We start from the raw sequence: 25761 nt of genomic DNA, 5'->3' as shown, positions 1-25761 counted from the left end.
AGCACAGGATGATGGGAAGTTGCTGCTGGCAACATGGAGATGGGCCGCAGCCACAGAAATTCAATGGGACTGCCACATGCTGACAGGGCTCAGATGCCACCAAGAGTTTAGGGATTTGGGTCACTCTGCTCTGAGATGCAGGGAGCAGCAGTCAGTTTTCCTACAACTCACTCAGGAAACAGCAGTCACCGTGGGAACCCTCTGTCTGCCAGGGACACTGATCCCACTGCCCTTGCTTTCTTGTCCCTTCTGCCTGAGTTCAGGTCCCCACTCAGACCTTGGCCTCCTATTCATTACCTTTCCACAACCCACATTTTGGAAGAGTCTGGCTGTCCCACAGACCCTGAGAGAGGCTGGGTACCAGTGAGATGCACAGGTCTTAGATCCCCTTTGAGAGAGTTCTCTGAGCACAACTCAAAAGCTGAAGAGAGAAGATTTCAGACTTGCTCATAATTTGGGCTTTGCCAGGTCTGAGCATAGAGACCTTCAGTTTTCGAGTCGGTCAATCCAGTTTCCCATGCCAGCTTCATATTCACTGGAGAAAATAAATGAGAAAGAAGGGGTGGAAGAGATGAACTTTGTGACAAGCCACATCAGTGTAGGGAAGCAGGGAAAGGTAAGTAGAGTTTGTTTTATCAGCACTGCACAGGAAGTCTCAGTACCAAAAATTGCTCTCATCCCAGCCAGCACTCCATGTTATTTCTGGCACCTTTGTAAATTGGTTTGCAAAAAAACCCTAGGAGTCCCTCGGCAGACCATACCTCTCAGCTCCCTCCACTTTGAGCATTTTACTGAAAATGCAGACTGCTTCTGAATTGTCAGGTTGAAGCATCTCATGGGGTCTAGCAACACTGCAGCCAGCTTAGACACATTGACTCCAATTGCTAAATAAGAAAGACTGCCTCTGGGCAGAGGCTGTTCAAAAAGTCAGCTTTGTCACTACTACCACCCCAGCTGAGTAAATTAAGCCAGCTTAGTTATGCAGATACAGAGACTTTGTATCTTCAACTGCAGTACAGGTCTAGTTTAAAAGAAACATCCTGAGTAATGTCCTGCTGCCTTGTTTGCCTGGGAGTGACCTGTCCCATTTCATTCATGCTGTATTAGACCTGACTAATTAGACCAATAAACTTTTTTTTTTTTTTTTAATTTCAGCTCTTGTCGTCCAAAAAAATCATGCTCCTGCTTTCTCGGGCAAAAGACACATTTTTAAAACTCAATTTCAAATTTTGTTTCAAACAAAACTTGCAAGTTATTCATCGACATTATCTTGGTTGGAGGGGTAATCTGCTCATTTCAGAATCTCCTAAATCTGGTTTTCAGACATGAAAGCTGAAATACGGGGATCAGACTCAGGCCCATCGGTTTTTATGGACCCATAGAGGGCACCAGACACTCATTTTTCAGTGCACTGGCCAGGTGCTTACTCTGTCCTCCCCAGCAACTGTGCAGAGGGCTGGGGACTCCTGGGATCAGGAATGGGAGCTCCATGGAAACATAGAATTTTAATTCTAATCTGAGCTGCTGGAGTGATGGGTATTTCAATTTCCTGCCAGTTCCAAATTAAATATTAAAATAAAATGTTGTCTTGGTCTGAAATTTCTTTCTCAAGTATCTGATGAAATGGGGGAAAAATCAGCTAAAATATTTTCTTTTCCATTTCAAGAATTCAAACAAGAAACAAAAACTAGTCTGTGACACTAAAAGTCTCTTCACATGGGAAAATCCAAGGATTTGATTTGGAAACCATCAAAAAGAACCATTTTGACTTCTTTTTTCCCCTTGTACAACAGAAAATGAAATTAATTTACAGTTTGGTGTCACTAAATCTGCATTTTTCACCAAAAAAGTTCGAACAGGACACTTCCTACAACTCTTGCCCAAATTGCCTCAAATCAGTGCTCTGCAAAGGAAGTGTTTCAGTGACCTTTGTAAAGATCACACTCTGAGAAACCCATTTCACTATTTACCCACCACCAGTGATAAATGAGAGGTAAATGAACGGGAAGAAAACAAACCCACTACGTGACTCGTGACTCATTGTCATGTGAGAAGTGCGCTGTCTGCCATAACCACAAGTCCTGGTATATTATCACAATGGTTTATTTAATCTGTGAGTGAACTCTAGATATCATCTAACACATCTGCTCCCATCTTGCAGCCCATGGATCTCTGTCCTACAGGCAGAGCATTTTTGGAGCTCATTTCCACATCTGACAGGGTAAACAGGAGCTCAAGCAGTCCCACACCAGCGACAGCCTGATGCACTCTATGATACAGGGCACCTGAAGTACCTACCAAGACCAAAGTATTACACAGATTGCTGCACAAGGACTTGCCATTGCACAAACATGGATGTAGCTAGTTAAACAGATAGGATCTAGGAAGTTGCTCTCAGTAAACCTAAATAAATCTGGGAAAGGGAGGGCAGGAACACCAGGCTCGGAAGTAAGATTATGATCAAAATATTGAGGCAGTTCCTCTCTCTTGGTAACTGTCCAAACTAGTATCCTCAATTTCAGATCCTCCAAGTCTCCCTGGGTTTAAAAACCGCTTCCTCCTGTGAATATCTCAGTTCAGGCTTCTATTATTTTCAGCAACCTTTACCCCCCCTTGTCTCCCATTTTTCAAATGTCTTTTCACTGTTTGCAGCATGGAGGATGCAATCTTCACAAGTTTTTCATCAACTTTGGTGGAGTTGGATTAAGCCCCAGATTCCTGAAGCAACTAGAATTTGGGTGTCTTTCTAGGACCAAATATTTCTTACTGCCTAGGACAGGCTTTCCTCTGTACTCCTCCCCCATTTTTCTTCCTTAAGTAAGAGATTAGATTATCCTTAAATAATATGTTTCCCAACTGTTCTGTGTGGCAAACCCTCTCTGCTTCCTGCTTTATACATGGTTTGCATCCTGTGCACATGGCCTAAGAGATCAGTTGTTCAGCCTCAGGGGGCAATTAATCCCCAGCACTGTAATCTGCACAGAGGCATTTAATCTTTCAGGAAAGATGCACCTGAAAGGAACTTTCTGAGAAGCACATGCTTGATAGAAACCACTGAGTAAAGCCAACAGCTTAGCCAGAGGCTGGGAATCTCCTTTCTGCTGTGATCAAGTTTCCCCAGCAATTAAATGCGGAGCCTTCCAACAGAAGTATTTTTTTCTAAGGCTGATGAGCTGATGAGCAAAAGTCCCTGGCATTCAATTTCAAGATTTTCTAAGAGGTCCCTGTTGCATAACCTAGCTTCTCCCAGGAGAGTGTTTGATTCTGCTCCTGCTGGTGGGTGACTCTTTCTTGGCATCAGGCTAGTATTTCCTCAGCCCTCATATAAAAGTTCAGTCTCCATATAGTGGACCTACAGGGCAGAGACTCTCGCTGTTACACAAACTCCAAACACACAGAGGTCCTAATCTCCTTTGGGTCTGGAAGCACAACTAAGGCCACAGTCATTTGAAAGCTCTTTGATGAGGTAATCACAGAGTGATGCATCCTTCACTTTGCCACCACAGTTTGCACGAAGATATTCTGGATTAGTTTTTCAGATTCTTCAGGACGTTCAGACCTTTCCAATAGAGCCAATACCAAACCTTCTGCCAGGGATTTCTCTGGAACTTGGCTGCATTTCCAAAGCTCTCTATTTCTCATTTGGCTTCCTCGACTTCTTTTCCATTTAGGCTGCCCCTACCTGTCCCCTCCAATAGTTCAACCTTTTTTGCTTAGGGGGTTGGCTGAGGACAATGGGAAACAGCACAGGAATCCTACTTTTACAGCAGTAGTGAACTGGCACTAGATCCTCTTACGTCCTATGCTTAGGTACTCAGATAGGAAGTGAGTTCTAGGATGTGGACATCACCCTGTCCTGCAGCATGCTCTCTGCACACCCACATACACTTTACAGCCATTCAAAACTTACATTTATAGCTTGGGAGACTTGTCCCAACTTAACTTGCTGCAGGGGCTCCATGTTGGGAACCACTGTGCTATGACACCCCTCAAAAGAGATGATTCATCCTTCTTCCACTGCCTTCCAACCAGTGCAATGCAACTGCATTCCCCAGCGCTCCCACACACTCAGCTCCTCTCCAGCAGCTGACTCAGCTGAGTGCAGAACACAATGCTATATCCTTCTCCCATCTTTGCTGTAGACCCATAGATCTCTTCAGGTAAGTCACCTCCCTACTACCTGCAAAGCTACACCACTGAAAAAGTGCCTGGATCAAACAGCTGCATTTGCAAGGTCTAGTGCTTTCCCTTTGACTTGCCTCACCTATTGAACAGGTCTGCCAGGCATGCAGGTGCAGAGACCCCTTCATTTGCAAGAGGTGAGGCTCACAGGTCACCAGCATACATCAAAAAGACCACATAAAGACTACATTCAGGGCTATGCTTTCAAACCCAGGAGACAGACAGATGGATAAAAAAGACATTAAGCAGATAGTAAGTTTTAGGCAAACAACTCCTGTGAAAATGGCTCCCTGGAAGCCTATAGGCTTTTCCTGCCATGAATGAGGTTTCTGCTCTAGGCAGACATCTCTGAGAGATGTCCGTAGTGCTTGTCATACATGAATGTGCTTAGGGTAACCGGCCTTCCCATCAGCAACTAGTGCTGGACTGGACAAGTATGGAATGAGGTCAATCTTAAACTACATTTGAGCTGGTATCAGATGAAAAGATGTTTTCCACAAAGCTGATCTTCTAGGAAAAGCAGAAGGGAGAAAAGAAAAAAAAAAACAAAAAAACACCAAATAATCTATGAGTCATCAGGTTGAAATAGGTTATTCAGTCACAATGTCCTAGAGCCACATTTCCCCTCCAGTAAAATGAGTCTCATGAAATATTCAGGAAGACAAGTTCAGCAGGATGGACAGGAGAAGAGCTGTCTTGTCAGACAAGTGTTTTCTGCCACCTCCCACCCGTCTCCAGCCGGATTGCTGCTGTGGCTCCTTGGACAACTTCAGGGAGTGGCTGGTGCTGCATAAGGAGTGTCCTCTTCAGTGTACCTTTGTGCATCCCTGTTCTTACATGTGGGGTTTTTTTTAAATAATATTTTATCTCATTCTTTGATTCATTTTCTATATAATTGTTTCATTTCTCCTCAGATTCTTCTTCTTTAAACCCCTTTGTAAAGTATTGTTTTTAGGTTTTTTTAGGGATGGGCTGATGACATTCCTAAGGGGAAGAAAATGGGAACAATGGATGTCTTGGGAAAAGAATAAGAACAGAGAAAATATACAGCAACATTTCTGAAAACCCTCAGCCTCCAAGGGCTTCCTGAACCACACTTGGTTGCTTTGTATTTAATAGCCCTTGATAGATTTTTTCCCCATAGACTTGTCCAATCATCATTTGAACACCTGTAGGTGTTCAGGAAGCATAACTTCCCCCAGTAAGGTGTTCCAGATCTTCACTGTGAACTGGCTACTGTCAAAATGATCACCTAATGCCATATTACACTTCTTAAATGTTTAGCATCATTATAGTAGCTGAATTTCTGGTAGGCTCTCTGATAGATCTAACATGCATACTCTCAGTAGATAACCTGTATCCTGAATTCCGGCAGCAAGGTTTTTCAGGTGAAAGATGACCTAAATGTGGTTACTGAAATCAGTATTAGTATGAATTTTTCAAATCATCTGTAGGGAAATTAACTGTATTTGTAAGAAGAGATGTAATTGAATATCCACTATAAGAACTGGTGAACTTTTAAAATTTTGTAAGGTTAAATATACCACAACAGGTATTAGCTGCTCTGAGAAAACTGTAGAGGTCCAGTCTGTACACTGAGAAAAAAGAGGAGAAATGCAGTTCCAGAAAGCTCCTGTCCCAAGTTAGGCAAAAAAATGAAAGCAAAATAAAATAAAAGGGAATACAAAAGGCCTAAGGGTATATTTAACTGATTGACTCCTCTCTCCTTATTCCGCCAGCACCATGAACATCAAGAAACCGAACCAAAAGGAAATGTTTAATTGCCCTCAAAATAAAGTGGGATGGGGGGTGGGGGGGTGGGTGGGCCGCGGGGAAGCAGGTTTGAGTTTGAGTTTAGGGCAGAAGATTCCGTGGCTTTTTTATTTAAGTTGTTTTGCTCACTAGTAAAAGATACCTTCAGGAGCTCCTCCCCAAAACACTATCCTTAGGGATCCCAAGGAAGAACAATGCAGTGATTTTATCAGAGTTCCTCGGCGACATTGCAACGGTAGTAAAGGATAGGCGTCCCGGGCAAACAACGCGTGTCCTGCACCTCAGCCCTGAATCCAGCCACTGAGTGAGTCAATGCAAAGGCAGACTGTAAATAACTGCAGCCTGTGTTGCACAACTGGCTGGTGGGAAGGGAGGAGTACAGCCCCCGGGGAAAAAGGAGTAGCCAAACAGACTGAAAAGTAAAAGTCACCTGCAGGGACTACAATCCAGAAACCTTAAACTGAACTCCACGAGATTTTCATCAGCATTTCCAAAGGAGAGGTTAGCAAACTGTGGATTGAAATGTGAAATCACTGGGCAAACTGACTGAACCACAAAATGAGTAACTTCCTCCGTGAGCTCCCCTGGAGGGATTGGTATGGCTTTAAGGTGCGCTGCCTCTGTTATGTAAATTGTCTTGAACCCTAAGAGGTTTTGCAGATTTACATGATAAGTAACTGTTTTCTCCCCCAGCTATTAAGCACAGTGTGGGGGAGAGGTTTCTGAGTGAGAAGGAAAGCAGAAAGCTGGAAGGAGGCTGTAGGGAAGAAGGTTCTTGCAACTGACTGGTAATGGATACTGAAAGTCAGTGCAGTAAAGAGAGCAAGAGATGGATTTGGGCAGGGTTATGCAAAGGAAACTCGAGGTGGACATAACATCTGGAGACAGTCAGGCCTAATGCCAACCTACCAGTATATGCTTTCTCCCAGAGCACCCAGGTGCAGAGAGCTACAAAGTAGTCTAGGACCAAAGCAAAGATAGTCCTGCTTCTCTAAACCATTTCTCCAAATTTCAGAAATCATAAATTCAGATAATTCTGGAGCCAGTGACAGTGTCTTTGGATTTAGAAGGACTTGATAGATTTTCTTCTGTGAATTCACCTAATTTTTTGACTCACATATAAATTTTCCCCCTTTATGGCTTCACATGGCAAGGAGTTCCATTATTTAATTAAACATGTAACATGTTACCTTTTCAGAGGTATTGGTACTTCCAGGTATGGTGCTTTGATCAGACCCTGCAATGCAGGAAGAGTTGTGGGGGTTGTCTGAGGGTACCGATCATGCAGTGATCCTTTGAGTCTGGATAACCAATACAAAAGGTTCACAAAGATCTTCAGGCATTGGAAAGCTCAGGGGGAAGCAGAACAAAGGTTATTCCTGGTGATAGGAACTAAAGCAGTCTAGGGAGCAGAGTATACAAGCAATGTTATAGGAGTTGAAGGCCATTTTCAGGCACATCATACATAGAAGGAAACAGATGAATTGGCATGAAACTACATCTATGAATGCAGCAGTGATAGGGGATGAGGCTGGAGAAGAACCTATACTCCTCCCACAGAGGAGCAACAAGTCAAGCTTGGGAGCATGGAGCAGCTGAGAGGCTACAATGAAGACATGAGATAAATGGATGTGTGGAACTAATACCATTCAATGAGGGGTACAAGAGTAGAAGGCTGACACAGAAGCAATTTCTCTGTGTCTATAAAGGAGATTTGAAATTCTTTCAAGGAACATTTTTCATCTCCCATTCCTCCAGGTCTTTTCACAACAGAAAGCTTCATTCTCTTCACGTTCTCAGTGGTGCAACTCCTTTCACATCAGCAAACTTACATTAATGGAAGAGAGCAGAATGAATCCCAGGACTGGAAGAACAAAACTCCTTCATCATGAGTCCCCTGGTACAGCATGTGAGAAGGCACTTTCCTTTTAGCTTTGGAGAGAATATCAAATTGCTTTTAACGTTGCATCTATCAGTGCTGGGCCACAAGATGTTTGTTTGCTTCAGGTGTCATGGGAGCTGAAAAATCTTTTTGCGGGGAATGATATTATCCCTCTAAAGTCTTATCTTAAGGAAAACACATGCAACCTTGCAGGGAAGCCTCTCTCAGTTGCATTTTAACTTGACAGGAGGTTCCTTTCCCAACGTATCTGTTAGCACAGGAATATATGCACACACACATACCCACAACACTTTAGCAACCAAAGAATGCAGAACCCTCCTTGGATGGACTGGGGGAGGGAGTAGCTGGACGAAGAAGGCTTCTCATGCCATTCTGGCTTGGAGATATCCCTGGAACGAAGTGGTAATTGCATAAAAGCCAACAATGTTGGTTCTGAATGGCTGCCAGCCAGCAGCCTCTGTGTCAGCAGGACCCAGACCCATCACCCTCCAGCCACCACCCTGGACTCTCCCCCTGCCTGATGCTGTCAAAGGGATGAGGCACCACCTCTTGGCACATGATGAGAATCCTAACCTTGCTCTGAAAAAGCACTTACTGGGCTTGTTACAGTGCAGTAATGCACACTGACTGTAGTGCTGTGGTTCATGGCCATGTGAAAGGTAGAGAGAAAGTAGCTTGTATGTTGCTGACACTGCCAGAGAGGGAATGGGTGGATTCTGTGGTCTGAGATAGGGCAGAAGAGGTTCAAATTACTGACAGATTTTGGAAAGCTTTTTAAGTGGTATCTTCAAAGGGTATGTTACTTGTCCTAATTCTGATGGTGTCAAAGAATGTTTCAAAGAGGGCATTGTTTGAGCACTTTCAGATGTCTCACCTTTAATGTCTCTGAGCTTCTGCTCTGCCTGTATGAATTCAATTGTCTACCTTGTCTGTGATTTACTCTATAGAGAAAACTTTTACCCTCTGGAAGGCTCCCATAGTCCCTGGGATTGTAAGGAGCAGGATGAAAAATCACACAAGGAGTCTCTCTTGCAGTCTAAATGTGATTGTTAGAAATTGAATTCTTATGTTGTTAGCACAGTTCTGTAATAAACTACTGAATTCACATGACATTATTTTCTCCTTACCTTGTGACCTGTGATTTTCCAGTATTTGTTTTCTATGGCAGAACTTCTTTCTTTTCAAAACACATGTTCATTTAAAAATGTTAGCTGTTTTTACCCATTGCTATCTTATTTCATTCTAATGAAAACTAAGATTTAAGTAGAAATATGATCATGGCTCACAGGAAAATCTCTGAAGTCAAAATACAAAGAACTAATAAAAATGTAGCTGTCACTGTCATTTTTCCAGCTCATTTGGGCACAGTGATCTCTGCTTGGAATGGGTTTGTACAGCACCTTGCACTGTACAAGAGCTCGTCTAAGTGCTACACCTAGTACTAGAGCTTGTCAAAGGTTTGTGGCCTTCACTTTTACACAAACAGCAGTATTAATACAAAACACAGCAGCATGTGTTCAGCCTTACTGTTAAGGAAAAAGCTTCATAAGGACCAGCTACTCCTCATCCCATCTGGACCCTGAGGAAATCCATTGATCACACACATATCTTGAAGGTCAGCAGTTCTGGGTTGTTTTGAACTGGAGGCCTCTTCTAAAACAAACTTAGATCAGCACATATATATACCCTCTCCCCCACACACAAACCATGTACATAATTTCTATGGTAAAACCCTATCAAAACAAGCAGTTCACTGCTCTCAGATACTTTACCCCCATAAGAAGATGAAGAAAACGAACAGTGTCATAGACACAAGCTATCTCTACTACCAGAAGTCAAAATTTTGTGGCAATAAGGGTGCCACGAAAACATGGCTATAAAGGAAAAAGAAACATTTGGAAGCACAGGTGTTTTCATGGGGACTGTAGCTAAAGAAGGAACAAGCAATGTTAAATGGCAACAGGGATAAGAAACATAAGGAAAATTCTGGCTTTCAGAGGATCTGAAAGAGACTGTAGCATCTCAGGACAAATGCTTCTCTTTCCTGTCTCCTCCCTGAACACCCTGCAGGAAAACAGGAGGTAGGGTTTCAGGCAGAGGGGAATGTGTCATTTACTGGCACTGCTTAGATCTCCCTTTGCCTAATACTACTACAGCCGTTGTGGTTTTGCTCACAAGCTCACTGCAGGTAGGAGGAATCCTGTACCCTGTCTGGAAATACCAGTGAGAAATGAAGCAAACTCCAAAGAAACCCTTCCCCTGAATTCAGCCAGTGGATGAAAAACAGAGCTGTTGTGGCCACTGCACTGAAGCACAGATCACTTTTTTTCTCTGCCCAGCAGCATCTTACCTCGTCCATCAGCCCAGGCTACTCCCCTTGCTTTGACTGCAACATGATTGGAAACTTCCAGCCAGAATATTTTTACTTTGTGGGTCAGATGCTGAATCAGAACAGCATCCTCCAGCATCCCAGCCCTTCACTCAGTGCTGTACTCTGACATTGGTTCCTTTCCTAGAGATGTTAGGACAAGACAGCAGTTTGTGATTGACTCCTCTATACTGAGGGATTAGAAAGATCTCAGTTTTTTTGCGTTGTGACAGAACATTTTGCCTTGGGCTTTCTCGGTCTTTGGTGCAATCCTAAGGTTAAGCAGTACTTTAAAAACAAAAAATGTATTTTTCTGGCATTCATTTCTAGAAGAACTGAGAAGAGCCCAATTTAATATGCAAGACTTCAAGAGGTCAAGTAAAATCTATTGCTTGTATACAATCTAATGCTCTTTCTGTAAATTCAGATCCGATCATGACCACAACAAAGCCCTTCAATGATTGAGGAAGATCATTACAGGATTTTCCTTGTTATTAGAGCCCAGCAGAGAAAGTGGCTTCAGCACAGCTGACAGAGGTTTCCATCTAGCAAAATCTGCAGATGGGCCACAGGCTTCCAAAAACTGTATCAGTCAGAGATGAATTGGATTAAAGATAATCTGCAACGTGAAATCCTGTTAGAAAAGCCTACGGGTCTCCACTGCTTCCAGAGCTGAAACTCTCCTGGATTGAAAAAAGGCAGCTGATGTTTGTTTTGACAGCTGCATAGAGTGAGAGGGGTGTGTGTGCGTGCCGGGGAACAACACATATGGTGACCATGTGACACGACCCACAACCAGATGAAAGAAAATTGTCTAATATCTCCAGCAGCGTGGTTCAAATTCCACTTCAACCAAATTGGCGGGCGTGACAAATGCCAGCTAGTCCCTCTTCCCTACACTGATTTAGGAGGCAAAGTACTCCATTTGATCACCTGCATGCTGTGGTTTTCATCTACCTCTAGAATTTTGGGACACCAAATAGGAAAAAGCTGCTGGTTCTTAAATCATTTCACTGCTTCTCCAGTTCAAGTTTCTTACTCTTACTCCTTCCTTTTTAAAAACGTTCTCCTTTGAGGCTAATGCTCCTGTGGCAGCTCCGGGAAATGAAACTTCGTGTCCCTGCAGAAGAGCAGAGTTATGCAGCTTCAGAAAATTCACCACCAGGGGACAGGACAGAAGCCCAGACTAGAGCAGCAGGGATCTGACCTGAATACAGACAGGTTCAGGAAGCGATGACTGGATGAATTAATAGAAGACGAATCCATCTGCAGCTATTAACCAAAAAGTGAACTCTGCTCTCAAACCTCTGCTGAAAGAGTCTAAAACCGGAAAGAATTGATCAGCCCATGCTAACAGTCAGCTGTCTGCATTACCATTAATTCTGAGCGACAGAGATGAACAGGCTTAGGGCTCCCCCCTTTCACCATTGCCATCAAAGATGGGGCTTCATTAGCATCTGTTACAAAACATCCTCCTTGAGCCCATACAAATAACACCTATTACAGTCATCTTTTACTTTTGACAATAGTACTGATGACTGTTTCACGCCCACACAGGACTCCCAAATATTACTGTGTCCAAAGGAAAAAAGGTTCTTCCTGCCAACCAATCCATGGATGGCGCCAGTGCTGAAACATCAGCATAAATAGCACACACACTCTTAACATACTTTTATCCTAGCTCAATTTTAATAGAGGAATCCTTATTTGTGTGTTTATTCCTTATCCCTGTCTGCCTATGACAGGTCACAAAAGGTCATGCTGGCTGGGAATGAAGGGTTCAATCCTTAGGACTATGCCACTCAGGTGGGAATTTGGTGACTTACGGTTCTAACCTTACTTCTGTAATTTGCCTCCTCATTGTGGCTCTGGACAGATCTATTTTCTTCCCATACTTGTGTCTTTCTGGTTTACTCAGGCATGTTCCCCGTTATCAAGGTATCTGAAAAGAAGTGGCTGATCAGGGTCTGCGCTCAGTCACTGTACATAAAGCGCAGTACAATAAGGACGATGCTGGACAAGTCCTCCTGGTCCTGCAGTAACATAGTTATTCTTCACCCCACTAAGTTATAAAACTGGTAAGATTCAACCTGTAGCTTCACCTGCATTTCCCCAACTGAGCTAGGAAACTCCTTCAAGTACATTATCTTCCCGTGAAGTTCCAGCTGGACTTGCCAGTGGCATCAGTGAAAGTGTGAGGACTGTTTTGCTTCCCAATCTATTAATGTAAAATATTGAAATACAACTTTTCAACAAGGAAAAGATCCAGCTTCTCTAAAGATGCTCACTAAAGAACAGATGATATAGTCTAAGTTGAAGAGAGACCACCTCTCAGTTTGACTATCAAATCTTTCTATGGACAAACAATCCAGGAAAAGTCCTGACTGAGGAGCTGGAATAGCTGGTTGGGTTACTGCAGAGTGACTTTCCCATGAGCTGCTCTGGTTGCATGTACCCCAAAACATGCTGGGCAGAAATCTTAACAGAAGGCTCAGGGTATTTAAATGAGAGAAATATTTTATACTTCCCACGCTAGAAAGTATCTTGCTTTTTCCAAACCTCTTCTTTGTGGGGATACCAAAAGCAAAGTGGTTTTGTGGATTATCCAGCAGCTAATGCTCCCTCCCTGCCTTGAATGGAATCTGTTCACACAGAAATCACTTAAGTTTCATTTGAGTTCTTAAACTGACTTATTAAATGAGCAGAAAGCCACTTAAAATGAATACTTAGTTAAATTAAAAATTACTTTTGTTGATCTTAAACCTTTTCCTAACCATTTTAAATTGGTATTACTAGAAATTTATTTATGTAAGACTGTCCACACAAACCTTACAGTAAATCCATTAGAATAATCATACCTTTAACGCAATCAGCTCAGTGTTGATTGCAGACCAACGATCATTAAGTGGCTGCAAACAGCCTATAGCTTTGTCAGAAATACATTGTCCAGCTCTTTAGTGAGCTTTGCTAGAAAACAACGGTAGCTTGAAGGCTTGAGCAATGGTAACCGAGGGAAGAAGCTATAATGCTCCCTGCTTTTCTGGTCAAACTCAAAGTCCCTTCTGCAACTGGTTGCTGAACATCACACTAGCAAGATATGCTTAAGAAACAGACTGTTCCCAACAGTAAAGGGGAAGGGGGGTGGGGGTGGGGGAATTACACATGACTCAACTATTTCCTTGATACAATTTATTAGATTTTAAATGTATTCATGTTGTACCCATCAGCCTCTCTGCTGCTATGGAGTCTGTGCCAGAATTATGACAAATGAGATTTTTCTGCTCACTACAAGTTTTATCTGAATTATCTACCATGTTAGAGGTCATGGGTATAACACTTCATTTTTCTCTGTACCATAGATATACTGAAAGTGGATGCCAGATCACGAACTATTTCACAGGCCTGCTGTCATGAACTCATGTGAAAAAAAAAACCTGTAATGCACAATTAGCCTTATCTTCAAGAGTTCCCAAGGATGAAGTCCAGTCTACACTGATTTATCTGATCTTTCTTGTAAACTAGAATAAGGACAGTGTGGGGGCACAGTATTCACCCTATTGATTGTGGCAGAACAAAAGCAGGACAACAGGAACAGTGAACAGTACCTGCAGAGTGGAACCTTTACACGTCTTAAACAAACTGGCCTTTGAAACAAATTGTCTTCTTCTAAACAATGGCTTGGTAAATACAATCCACACACTGAGATAGTCAGCTAACCCTCACAGCAGAGGAATCTGCCACCCGTGTAGAGACAAAGCTCTAGGGAGAGCTTGCTTTCTGCAGCTGTTCTTGACCCTTGGAAAGCACTGGAATGACCAAGCTGGGACAAAGCCCAGTTAATGTCTTCCTCTCAGACAGTGGTGGTGCAGCTTTGTCAAAGTTTGGGGTTACAAAGAACTCCAAAGCACAGAGGAAACAAAGCAAGAACATGTGAAATGTGGGATTATCCCAGATGGTGCACTTTAACTTCAGTTGGCAAAACCACGACCTGAGTCACCTAGAGAGATGGATTGCAGTGCAACTGGATGTATATTATCCATATTATTGGCCTAATATTTCAAGCTGATCTTCTGCTTACAGTTCATGTCAGCACATAGACTGGCTTATTCAACCTCTTGAAAACATCTTGCAGAGATAAAACACATGTGTATATATTATAATCTTTGGTAAGTCAGCATCTTCTTCTGTGAAACAGTGACGTTTATGGGGGGGACTGATCATTTTCAGATGTTTTGTTTAATTCAACAAAGCAGTTAGACAGATACTAACAACAGAAGAACAGTGCTAAATGTTTTAGAGTCAAAATCTCTTCATCACCCTGGACCAGTCACTGATCCTGCAGTCCTGTGAACTACATTTACACTTTGAGTTTCCTTGTCATAAATTGGAACTTGGATGTGCCACCAGTTTTAAAATCTTCTGCAATGCTGTCCCTTTGAGGAGCTCATAATACTTGTGATTAGGTGGGATGTCACTTCTTTGACCTAAGCCTTATTCTAACACACACACACTTTTCTTTTTTAATAGATAGGAACCTGAAGTAAAAACAGGGCCAATGGAAGATGCAAAGCTAAGCAATGAATTAGAGCAGAAAGAAACACTGGAGAGACAGTCATTTGAATACACACTGGTTACGTGCATAGCCGGGTGAATAAAAGCTTCCAGCCCACTGTAATACAACACCTGAAAAACCACTTGATATCCCAGAAGCTGGCCCCACTGTGTAACAGGAGATTGCTTGTAAATTTAGAAAAGAAATAGCCAAGCTACTGAACTACCATGGGAAATCTGCCAGGGTATCACCTTAAGAAAGGCAGGCCTGGCTACTGGGACTGTGGTTGCCTCTCATTAAATGTACGAGCAGCTTCTGGAATAAGACATTTCTCTGTAGCATTACTCTGGCAGACTGGAATTAAGAAGTCAGAGAGGACAAGCCCTGCTCTCAGCTAGCAGGAACCTGACAGCCTTTTTCTGGCCCTGCTTTCCCAGCTGCTATTTGGAAAGGATCACTCAGGCTTTCCCTATGGGGCACAACTTAAAAAAGCAGGTCTTTTGTCCATACCTCTTCCTTGTGCAGTTTAGGCATGACAGCAAATCAACCCAAAGAATACACTAGTAAATATATTATGAAAGAATCTAAGAAAATGTGTTGCTTATCAACTGTTTGGGCAAGAACGCTAAGTGGTTTAAATGGCATGGATATGTTGATTTCAAAAGACTGCTACAAGTGAGAAAGCTCATGTGACACCCAGACACCTCAGTCCTGTTGATGACCATCCGGACTTCCACAGGGAATTGAAGAACAAGGACTGGAGGCTTGCACTGCTGCACAAACCACCAAGATCAACTACTCTTCCCAGTTTTCCCTAATTACAGAGAAGCAATCTCTTTGATTTCAAGGCCAGGAAGCTACATCTATTGCAGAATCAGGATGTGGCTGGCTGAGATTAGGGTGTGCAAATCTTCACATATAAACTTTGCTCCTTTTTGATGAATGTCCCTTTTTTTTTTTTTTTTTTTTTTTCCAAGAACTGAAACAAAGATCGTGATTGCTCTGCAGTCAGGTTGTCAAAACATCCCCTTTGCTCTCTTTACCTAAAAAGTTGAGTCAGGCTTGTAGTGGTATTTAACTACTTAATGATGATGAACACCAAGAAGCAGATTGCCTCTCCCAGCTGCAGAGAGCCTCAGAATAAAATACCCAAGATATAAGATACTTAAATGCATTTTTTTTTGACAAGGTGAAATGAGCATATAGAGCATTGACTTCCCGGAGCTATTTTGTATATCTTTCTAAGGATGGGATAAACGGCATTCTGAAAAGGCCCATTTCTCTCTCAGTTCAGTGATGTTTTTCAGAAGCACTGAGACATTTTTCTGCTATTGAAGTTGAATTCTTACACCATGTGAGGACTGCCAGTGTGGCATGCTTTATCTTTGCTCTTCACATGAGGACAATGTTTTCCTGTCAGGGAAGAGCTGTTTCTTCATGGTGTTTCAAAGCTTGGCTAATATTCGATACAGATCAGTGTGCTCAGGTTTGGAAGGATCTATACGCAGATTCCTTGGAAGTCCTGACTATTCTCAAGAAACACACATGAATTTTTATGCCTTATGACCTTTCCAGATACTGATGGAAATACAATTTCTGCTGTTAGCTGTCAATGACTCAGCTTAGCTTCACCCTCATAATCTGAATCTGTACAGGAACAGAAAAAAATGAGAAAGAATTCATTGAACATAATTGCAAAGACACAGTGAGACAAAGAGCTGTAAATTTGACAGCTGGATGGAAGAGGTAGTTCCTCACAGCTTTCAGATACTTGTCTCCCTCTTCTGATGGTTACTTCTTCCTACCCAACCTTTTTTCCTGTACAACTTTGATCTAAAGCCCTGTGCAGAGTTACAGAAGAAGAAAGGGTATATGCTGACTGTCCTGCTGTCCCCTTGTAGAGAGAAGAGAGTCTATGAAATGCTGCAATTATTCCAACACAGTCAGAACTGCACTGTGCTTGTCAGAACTAGACACTGCTCTTGAAGGCTATCTGGAGAGACATTCCTCAGCATGGCTGCAAACATTTGCATCTGCATAGCACGGCAGAGCCTGAATTTTATTACACATTATGTGATGGCTGGTTAGGTTTATTTAAGTGTAGGATGGAAAGATATTTCCATTAATTAAAACAAGAATGTTTTATACTTTATATAGAAGGGGTGAATGGGCAGAGCAGCTAGCAGTTTTAAGGCTTACGCAAAATGCATTGAGCTTTCAAGACCATCTGCTCCAAAAGGTTTTCCACATCTCCAGCAGATGTGTTTGTGCCATAGTAGCCATTTTCCTTGTCTCTTGTTCTCTTCTTTATCACGCTGCTGCTTTGGGAAGGATAAAGAAAACAAAAAAACCCAAACAAATAAAAAAAACCCAGCCCGAACAAAAACCCAACAGGCTTTTGTACAACTGGAAGTCTCTCTGCCAAGAGTGATAAAATGTGGCTTTTCCCTTTGTTTCAGGAATTCTTTCCCAGAGGTTCTTTCCAGTCTTGGGTGAGCCTGAGAATGAATGATATGATGCATTCATAGTTTTTTCAGTTTATTTTGAGATCCAGAATGGGATCTGGAGGCCAGTTGCCATGGCAACATGTATAAAATTTTACTAAATGAAACATGGGTTGTAGATGTTGGGGTGAAGACACTTGGGTGAAAAGTACAATTTATTTATAGTTTTGTGGTACAAAAAGGCAGCAGGGAAAATATGGCTTGAGACTGAACCTCCAAACTTGTACTAGACCAGCCCTATGGGTAGCAGTCTGACAGATACAACCATTTTCTTAGCACATACTTTTTAAACATGCAGCTCTTCTCTTTGTGTTACCTTAGTGCCCTCCTTTGTCTTGCTACTTCATAATTTTCTAGCTTTTAACATTTCATTTGCACCCTTCTCTGTATTCAGTGGCACACCGAACTCACCAAATACAGACTTTGTCTTTTCAGTGTGTTGCCAAGGGCATTCCCATGAAGCCATAGAGGCAACTTATGGCTTTCCTTAGAAGTTGCAATGCATATAAAAGCTTTGCTAATAGACTGACAGACTGAGGCTGGTGCCTCTTACGATGACGAAACAATGAAAGATTATTTCACTAGCTATATCTGCTGTTGTCTCACCTCACTCTTGAGCAGGGACTGCCTTTGTGCACACTACCTTTATCACATAGCACCAGTAGAGTTAGCTTTTCTCTAGGACAAGGGCTTCTGAGGGTTCTAGTATTGCAAACAAAAACTACCTGTGCCCTCTCTCTCCCAGCACCTCTGGGTTCTGCATTACATCCTGCACTCAAAAGCACATGCAAGCCTTTAGAAGTGCTGAAAGCAGACGAAATGGTATGAGCTATGTGGTAGCTGCCAGCAAGCACCAGTGCTTCAACAGAAGCCAAAGTCACAGCTTTCATCTCTGTTATTCACTTAGCCTACCGTGGAAAACATTTCGGACGTAGTTACAGATATTCCTATGATGGCAAACTATCTTCAGTATCAGTATGCCTTGTAACTTCTACCCTGAGTGAAATACTCCTCACCCAAAATGGGTAAAAGCTTTCTGCCAATCTTGTCTTAGGACAAGGATGGTATCCTATGACTCAAGATGCTTCTGGGGTGTAAGCAGTCCAAGTGTGGCTTTCCATGTGAGAGCTGCTGGGTAATTCAAATTCCAAGCTGTGGCAGGAAATGAGCCAGCAGGGACAGCTGAGTCTGAAAAAGATGGGTTACTTCAAGACACTTCCCAGGGGGACTCTGAAGAGAGAGCCACTGTCTCTCACCAAGAAGCAATGCTGTTTTCTGAGAGATCTACTTTGAATCTTGTGGCTCTTGGCTACACGAAGATTTTGCTGTGAGGCAGAGAGGGTTAGGAAAGTAGGCCACTCCTTCAAAGAAGTCTTTTGCTAGTCTAGAAGTATCATTAAATGTGAAATCACATTCTTAACTTATGCTGGCAAGTGATTAGGGTAGACCCAGCATGAGGCTGCCAATAGCAATATGTCACAGTAAGTATGAATAACTTGGGTAGGTTTCATTTCTTTAACAACACATTGCAACCCGTGGGTCATGCGTCTGCCAGACTCCAGCATTTGAATCTGCATCACTGACATTTGAGCAGCCACTGGCTGATATCTGATACTGCTCCACTGAGCTTACTAACTCTCTCTGCTTGTCCTGCTGAACTTTTTGTGGCCACTCCATCCATTACAGCTACCCAAAGGGACAGGAAATCTATGCTGGTATCAAGTAAATGCAAATTCTGAGTCAGCCGCATGAAGCAAAGGAATCACAGCTTCCAAATATGGCATCAGACACAACGTGGAAGCGGAGAATTGTGGTTAACACAGCTCTGAATATTTCTGGGCATTTTACCCAACACAGCAGGAGCGTCTTCAGATGAATGAACTGGGCTCCTGACACTGTGTGCATAAATTTTCAAGTGGGTTTTACTGTCTCCTTTCTCCAGAGGAAACAAGGGCCATGATAGACACACACACATACACACACACACACAAAAATCAGTAACAGAAACACACATAGACAGAAGTCCCCAAGATCAGCTTCTTGATGTAAACCATAATAGAAAACACACTTCAGTTTGTGGAAGATTCTCTGGAGACTTGCAAGAAAAAAGGAAGTTAAAAAAAAAAAGTACACACACTTTCTCCCTACTATTTTTAAGCTTCAGTTTCAAATGGATACTCAAGGTCACCTAAGCTGAGCTTTGAAAGATTTGATGTTTAACTGATTGAGAAGAAAATAGCAGGGTGGATGCAGCAGCAATAAAATATCAACATTCCATTGTCACGCCTTCTGGATTGCTCAGCATCTGTGGTGGGACACTGTGTTTTGTGAACCAGCCATCTGGTGGGAAAGCCCTTAGATTTAGGAGGATCTGTGAGACTTCTGGTTTCTCCATGTGTCCTCCTAGGATGAAGAAAGATGTTAATGACCAATGGCTGCTTTGTGCAAAAATGTAGCATTCCATTGGTAAGGCACATGGAAAAGTCTAGCTGTGGAGGGCAGAGATAAGATTTGAAAATGATACTTGGAAGCTCTCTTATACTGCCAGCCCCTTCCCCTTCTCCCTCAGGGTCTGTATTTGCTTATTGCTGGGGTTACAAATAAAGGGGTACTGTCAAGATAAAAGACATACACTCAAAGAATCCAGTGACAGTCCCCATAATTTCCCATTTAGGTAGTCCAGTCTGCTCACCTTCCTCACCTGGTTCAAAACAAATCCAGAAGGCTGAAAACATGTTCCTGGAGTTGTAAAATCCTAATTTTGGGGACAGTGCTAGCAAATATCTTTTTATGTGATTTCATTAATCATCTGGATAATCTCCCTTTGCCATTCTGCATCTTTAGCTCAAATGCCTGTGGAAAATTTGGGAGAAAAGTTATTTCTGCTAAAAGTGTCACTGATCTCACAAAATGCTTACAGCCACCACTGCTACCACAAGGGAAGTCAGTGGTGAAATATGGAATCAGAACTGATTCTTCCAAAGCCGAGCCCAGCATACTGTCATGAAGAATCCTTCCTCATGACCAATCTGATATATTTTACAACTGCCATAAAAGTTTTTTTTTTTAAAAAAGCAGAAAAATTCCAACCTTCTTTAAAACTACAAAAAGTAAATATTTTGGTTTTCAGGCCTAGATCAAAAAGATTACTCTGTGATTTAAACGTATTGTATTTTTGTAGCCAGCAGTGAAAGCATTAAAATGAGACTATGTCTGTCCTGAATGTCTGCGAATTTACCATCTGCCTAGAGGAAAAGGCTCAGTTGCCTTGCACAGTTCACATACTAATGGCCTGGTTCTGCCTTGAGCTAAATTCCATTGGATTTCCACCACTGTCCAGTGAGGCCAATAGTGTTCTCTAAATATCTATCCAACATGGAGAAAAGTCGGTCAAAAACTTACTCAGTGCAAGACCTAGTATCCCTCCACCCTACAATGCTAAATATTTAACTATTACCATATACTGAAGACTTCCTAAATCCAGAAATTGTGATCTTGGTATAGTTTCCCTTCACTGTAAGTTGTCCTGTCCTGTCCCCCCGCTGAGCTTCATAACATATTTGGAAGATCTTCAGTCTGTAAGCTGAAAATTATAATTGTTAACATTTTTAATCTTCTTCCAGCAGGTGGAGGTAGATGTGTGCTAGATTTCCTTTGGGAAAACAAGCAAGATATATAGCTCAGAAAGCAATTCTATATGCATCTAAACAACTGTGTGTAATATTTGTTATATGATCTGCTGTTTCCTTTTATTTACAACTCACTTTTGGTTCCTTCTCAACACAGCTGAGAGGAAGAAAAGGAAAAAGGTTTCTGTATTTGGAATATGAAAATACTTTGTCTCCCTTGAATCCCTGGGAAATCCTGTGTGAATACAATTAAAAACTCATCACAAAGTTGAAATGTTCATATTACTCTTTATTTGTTGTCTCTGATTTTCAGCTTTTTCCAAAGTCTCAGTTTGGAGATAGAAAGTCAGCACTGTGCTGGAAAATGGTTGTTTTCCAGAAGCCTTCTGTCTTACAAACAAGGGCCAAATGCTTGAGGTAATCAGAGTTTGATCACATCTGGAAAGCCCATGTGAAGCTTGCTTTACAGGCTTCTTCCCTTTGCCTCACCCTTTGCTCTAAACACTCATGAGAAGAGTTTCAGGAGATAATTCTCCATGTGGGTTCCCTCAGACAGCCCTTTCTCAAGCCATCTCCACTAAATTATTGGTGTCCAGGCACATACAAGAGAGAGGTCACAAACCCTGTGGGGAGCTCTCAAAGGGAGCTTTCTCTGAACAGACTTCACTGGATATGGAAGGCCCACTCCATTAATGGCTCAGATGCTCAACTCCAAACATTCCTATTGCATGTTGATCAGATAATGATCTTTAAAAAATTATAACTGCCATTGCAATGGAGAGCAGAGGAAGCTGATGGCTCAAATTCCTGGAGGATTTGTGTTCCAACCTGAAGGAATCCCTGGCTTGTCAAAGGGATTAGGGTGAGCCTAACAAGGCTCATCCGCATCTTCTCATGGAAGTTATTTGAGTACATTTGGGGCAATGAGGATTTTTCTCATTTGGTTTCATTTGCAGCCCCCTTTTGATAAGGGCTTTCCCTGGAAAGCTTCAGTTGTCAGGGTTAATGGCTTAAGCAGTGTTGATAGATTCTGTTTATGTTGGGTGAGGGGGTTCAGGTGGCCCAGTCTAATGTAAGCTTTCCGTCAACTGTAAACAGCATGGGTTTTATGTCAAAGCTATGTTTCTGTCTTTTGACAAAGCATTAACAGATCTATGAAAGGAATAACCCAGGGTGACGACAGTGGGAAGAGCAAAGAGGTTTAATAGGTCATTTCCACCACAAATTCTGATAATTTGACAAAGTAGCCTGTCCTTTCTGCCAAGGCCACAGAGAGGGCCATATTCTGGCTCCTGTTTTCAACTCTGCTTCAGGATCTTTAGGGAAATGTGTGGCGGTGTCTCTGCCAGCTGGGAAGAAAATTCTTTCTGCCACCTCTGCCTAGACCTCCCAAATCTTTTGATGAGCTGCCTTTGAGCACAGTCTTTTCCTGAGATGCTCATTTAAAAACTGCTTCGCTGAAATGGTCCTGCCTGGGAGAATACTTCCCGTATGGATTCAGAGGAAGCTTCACATGTGTTGCCTGTGAGCAGAGCTATTCCTGATTTGTCAGCATTGTGATGACAATCAGACTAAATTAAGCCTTACTCTATGCCTGTGGTCTGGCATTAGGACATGACACCTTGGCTGGTATCTTTGATATCTGGTCCCACCCAGAGCTGAGACAGATCCAAGAGTCTTTGGCTTACAAGATCAGGAAGTTGTGAGGAGGATTGGCCACTGGCCCAGCGTAAGACCAGAGTGAATGTGGAGCTGTATATCATGTGATGCAGGAACACCATCTTTCCTCTCACATTCTCAACCCCAGTGGTTGGATATGCAGAGAGAGAGAATGCTACAAGGCACATTCTTTGCTCCAGGAGCCCAGATGAAGTTGGTTCATGAGCCAAAATGTGGCCTCTTTTGCATAAGGATGAACATTCAGTCAGGAAGGGTACTAGGAGTCCTTTTAGGAACCAGAAAGAAAGGCCAATGTGGGAGATTAAATTAATTTTGTCCAGACCATATTAGACAGCATAGCAGGAGGAAGGGGTTCTTTTGGCATTGTATGGTTTACTTACTGCAACTTGTGTCTATAAAGAGATCATCCATGCACCAAAAAGCCTGTGATGAAAAGCCAGGTTGTCAGCAACATTATTAACCCCTTTACCTCAGCCACCAGAAAAGGTAAGCACAGTCCTGCCCCTGAGTGGGCTGTGTGATGCTGCTTATGTAATCCAGTAACCCCACTCCCTTTTAGCCCGGGAGAATCTCAGAAACCTTAACAGACAGGGAGCCCACTCAAAGGGTAAGACCTTAAAATCCTGTGTAAATATGATGGTATGTAAATACCTTCAGTCAGGTTTTGCCGAAGCCTTGTTTACCAAGGGCACTTGTGTGTGGCAAAGTACTTGGGTCTGCTCCAGATCCCCCTTTCTGCTGTAGCAAAGACCTCAGAAGGGAAATGGGGAGCTGTGCAGTGCGTGACAGTTGTCTTTTACCAGATGCAGGTAGTAGGATTAAAGAAAAAGCAGAGATGGAGGGATGTTACTGAGATCACACATCACAGCCTCACTCACTGCTTCTGACTCTGTGGAGTGTAATGCTTCCCAGTGAGGTCTTGCCTACCTTTGCTCTACCAAAAAAGCCCCAAGCTGAGACTACCCCTTGCATCTCTTTCTTTTTGTAGGGATCTTTTCCATCACCTGCAGGCCTTCAGGATAAGATGGAACTTATCTTTATAACCATTTATTAATGTTGTCGACTGATGAACTGGCAGGAGAACAATCTGGCAGAGCAGTGAGTCTGCTGAGAAACGACCAGTGGGAGGGCTGGGTGAGACAGCAACGGACTGTAATCAGGCTTGCACCATCTGATTTTGCTTCTCTTATGCTGACAGATTCTTGGCTCAGACCCAGTAACTTGCAGAGGGTAAAGGATGGCAAGTAATATTTTGGCATGGGAATTAACAGAGCACTGCAGGATGTCAGAGAACCATCAGCTCAGAGGGCTGCAAGGTGGTAAAAATGTGGCTTACAGGGTTAAGCCATGTTAGAATGAACTTGTTCTGCCAGTCCAAAACAGCTGAAAAGTCTGTTATCTTCATTTATTAGTTTAATCCTTTAATCCACCTTGCTGTCCAATTAGATTAATGAAACTAGAATCCTATTTCCAGCTTGACCTGTGTTATCACACTTATAAAACGGGAATAAAGGTATTTATGTGTCTGAAAGGGGCATGGCGGTTCCTGGGTGAGGACTGCCACACAACTTATTTACTGAGGGCTGAATAGCTCATTACTGACCTGAAGAACATAGGAGGGCTTGGGGAACTAATCCACTGTCGGAAGACAAGGTGATGTTCACACTGTGATGTTGCCTAACAAAAATTTTAATGGCTCAAAGGAGAATTTATTGCTTTGCTCAAGTGATCCTGGACTCACAGATTTTTTATTATTTTTTTAAACACATAATGGCTGTGGTTAAACTGCTTTATATATTAAGAAATGGATCTGCTTGCAAGCAGGATCTGTGATAACTATTTAATGGAAACCAGTGAAATGCTTTGCTGGCATGTCTGTAGGACTTTCCTTAAATTGCTAGAGGTGTTCAGATGAGTTTCCCTGACAAGCACTGACACTTTTTCTCTTTTCTTGGGCCAGATTCTGATCCCATGACTTACTCTCCAGAGCATTTTGACTTCAGGAGTCCTCTTGACCGATGAGACTGCCTGTGGAGAAAGGCCAGTGTTGAGCTACCCTTGACACCAGAGACTTTTGGAAGTCAATGGGATTGAAAAAGTAACTACCCACCAGAGAAAGACTTTGCTGAAAGGACTCCCATGCTTCACTTTATACAGTGCCTGAGGTGCATATGTCTATCTCAGCATCAAATTAAAATTTTCTCTGTGTGCCAAAGCATGCTAGGTAGGGAGGCAAAAGTGGTTAAGGCACTCCTCAGGTTTTGGGAGACCTTTGTTTAATTCTCTGCTCTAAGACTGGTTCCCTGCATGACCCTGAGGCAGTCCCTCAACCCTGCAGTGTTTCATTGTAAAATGGGCAGAGTATCACAGCGTTCCTACACAGGAATGCAGCAAGGAGAAAGTGTTAGAGACTAGGTTGTCTTTAACGTCCTAGTAAAGATAAGATACCATGGAAGCCATAAGAACTTATTGAAACAAAGCTCTGGGAATTCTCTGTGCTTCTTTATTTCTCTCTGAACATTACCTGCATTAATAGGTGAGGGCATATGAAAGTTAGACAATTTTTTAACAGTCTCTCAATTCCTGCCACTTGTTCTTTTTCCCCAGTATTATTGCTACATTTGAGATACTACATGGTAGATATACCCTGAACCACATGTTTTTTAGTCACTCTGTACCCTGTGATCTCTGAACTAACATCTGTCAAGAGACTGCTGCTTTGGTCAAAGCCACAGGAACATGAGGTAACACACAGCTTTCTCATTCTGAAAACCTGTTGTGGGAATGACGTGAGCTCACCCACCACTTTTGCACTGGGTAAACAGCCTGCAAATGGATTTTTTTTTTATTTTTTTTATTTAAAAAGGTGTTTATTATTGCAAAGGAAACTGCAAAAAACTTTTTAAAAAACCACACTGGTGAACTGCTTCTAGCCAAGTTTCTGGCAGTCACATTGTTTGAAGATAAACCTTGCCCCTGCAGACTTTAGTATTCCCAAACAAGTATTTTCTGGTACAGGACCTTTCCCACAGAGGCTGATTTGATGACCCATACCCTGTAAAGAAACAATAGAATATTTTAGACTAGATGGCACCTTTGGAGGTCTCTGGTCTAACTCATGCTAAAAGACTTCTATGGGTTCCACAGGATTTGTCTGGAGGAAAATGAAA

This window comes from Falco naumanni, chromosome 11 (assembly GCF_017639655.2).
Source record: "Falco naumanni isolate bFalNau1 chromosome 11, bFalNau1.pat, whole genome shotgun sequence".
In the NCBI taxonomy this organism is placed as follows: Eukaryota; Metazoa; Chordata; class Aves; order Falconiformes; family Falconidae; genus Falco; species Falco naumanni.
The sequence above is the reverse complement of the archived record's forward strand: the minus strand, read 5'-3'. Positions refer to the sequence as shown.